Source organism: Numenius arquata, unplaced genomic scaffold, assembly GCF_964106895.1.
Source record: "Numenius arquata unplaced genomic scaffold, bNumArq3.hap1.1 HAP1_SCAFFOLD_1430, whole genome shotgun sequence".
Taxonomy (NCBI): Eukaryota; Metazoa; Chordata; class Aves; order Charadriiformes; family Scolopacidae; genus Numenius; species Numenius arquata.
Window position 1 is genome coordinate 1 of NW_027415537.1, and position 2,036 is coordinate 2,036.

Consider the following 2,036-nt stretch of genomic DNA (forward strand, 5'->3'; position numbering starts at 1 on the left):
CCCTCTTCCTCCCCCTCTTCCTCCTCCTCCTCTTCCTCCCCCTCCTCCTCCTCCTCCTCTTCCTCCCCCTCTTCCTCCTCCTCCTCCTCCTCCTCCTCTTCCTCCCCCTCTTCCTCCTCCTCCTCCCCCTCCTCCCCCTCCTCTTCCTCCCCCTCTTCCTCCTCCTCCTCCCCTCTTCCTCCCCCTCTTCCTCCTCCCCCTCCTCCTCCTCTTCTTCCCCTCTTCCTCCTTCTCCTCTTCCTCTCCTTCCTCCCCCTCTTCCTCCCCCTCTTCCTCCTCCTCTTTCTCCCCCTCTTCCTCCTCCTCCTCTTCCTCCTCTTCCTCCCCCTCCTCCTCCCCCTCCTCTTCCTCCCCCTCTTCCTCCTCCTCCTCCTCCTCCTCTTCCTCCTCCTCCTCTTCCTCCCCCTCTTCCCTCTCCTCCTCTTCCTCCCCCTCTTCCTCCTCCTCCTCCTCCTCTTCCTCCCCCTCTTCCTCCTCCCCCTCCTCCTCCTCTTCCTCCCCCTCTTCCTCCCCCTCCTCCTCCTCTTCCTCCCCCTCTTCCTCCTCCTCTTTCTCCCCCTCCTCCTCCTCCTCCTCCTCCTCCTCCTCCTCTTCCTCCCCCTCCTCCTCCTCCTCCTCTTCCTCCCCCTCTTCCTCCCCCTCCTCCTCCTCCTCCTCCTCCTCCCCCTCCTCCTCCTCCTCCTCCTCCTCTTCCTCCCCCTCCTCCTCCTCTTCCTCTCCTTCCTCCTCCCCCTCCTCCTCCTCCTCCTCCTCCTCTTCCTCCCCCTCTTCCTCCCCCTCTTCCTCCTCTTCCTCCCCCTCTTCCTCCTCCTCCTCCTCCTCTTCCTCCCCCTCTTCCCTCTCCTCCTCCTCCTCCTCTTCCTCCTCCTCCTCCCCCTCTTCCTCCTCTTCCTCCCCCTCTTCCTCCTTCTCCTCTTCCTCTCCTTCCTCCCCCTCTTCCTCCCCCTCTTCCTCCTCCTCCTCTTCCTCCTCCCCCTCCTCCTCCTTCTCCCCCTCCTCCTCCTTCCCCTCCCTCCCCTTCAACCCAACCCTTTTCCTAAAAACAAAACCCACCAAAACCAGCTTTTGGGTAGAAAAAAACCCCCAAAATCACGGGGAAACCCCAAAAAAATGGGGGAGGGGGATAAAGGGGGAGGAAGGAGGGAAAAAAGGAGGAAGAGGAGGAAGAGGAGGGGGGGGGAAAAAAAAAAAAAAGGAATAAAGGGGAAAATTGGGGAAAAAAAAGGGAAAAAAAGGAAACCAATTCGGGCTCGTCCGGGATTTGAACCCGGGACCTCTCGCACCCAAAGCGAGAATCATACCCCTAGACCAACGAGCCGCGGTGAGAGCGCGTCTCCCTGCGCGGCTCTGGCTGCTGGGGGCGGATCCCTCCGCGGGTTTGACCCCCCTCCCCGATAATAAAGGAATAAATGAAGGGATTTGGGATTTAAAAAAAAAAAAGGGAAAGCGGGGAAAGGCCCCAGCGAGATTCGAACTCGCGACCCCTGGTTTACAAGACCAGTGCTCTAACCCCTGAGCTACGGAGCCGCCGCCCGGCGCCTCCGCCCCCCTCCCCGCCGGGGAACCCCCAAAACCGCCTCGAATCGCCCCAAAAAGCTTCATTTCCCCCCCCCCCCCAAAAAAAAAACCCCCCCCAAACACCCGCGGAGCCTCCCCTCCCCCCTCCCCCCCCCATTCATTTAATAATTTATTTATTTATTTATTTATTTATTTAAGAATATAATTTATTTAATAAATTGAAATTTCCCCCCCCCCCAACCAGTTAAAAATCTGAAATTTTTCATCCCACCAGTTCAAAAATGGAGATTTTTTCATCCCAGCGGTTCAAAAATTGAATTTTTCATCCCACCAGTTAAAAAAAAATGAGATTTTTAATCCCACCAGTTCAAAAATAGAGATTTTTTCACCCCACCAGTTCAAAAAAATTGAGATTTTTCATCCCACCAGTCAAAAATTGAATTTTTTTGTCCCGCCAGTTGAAAAATGGAGATTTTTCGTTCCACCAGTTCAAAAATTGAAATTTTTCATCCCACCAG

At 55.6% G+C, this 2,036-nt stretch overlaps 2 non-coding genes across 2 annotated transcripts; both read right to left on the minus strand.

Annotated features, from left to right (window-relative positions):
• Positions 1 to 1,246: 1,246 nt before the first annotated feature.
• On the minus strand, positions 1,247 to 1,318 carry TRNAP-UGG (transfer RNA proline (anticodon UGG)). Its single transcript has one exon. It is a non-coding gene; the product is annotated as a tRNA-Pro (tRNA).
• Positions 1,319 to 1,454: 136 nt separating this feature from the next.
• On the minus strand, positions 1,455 to 1,527 carry TRNAT-UGU (transfer RNA threonine (anticodon UGU)). The gene has a single exon. It is a non-coding gene; the product is annotated as a tRNA-Thr (tRNA).
• Positions 1,528 to 2,036: the final 509 nt, after the last annotated feature.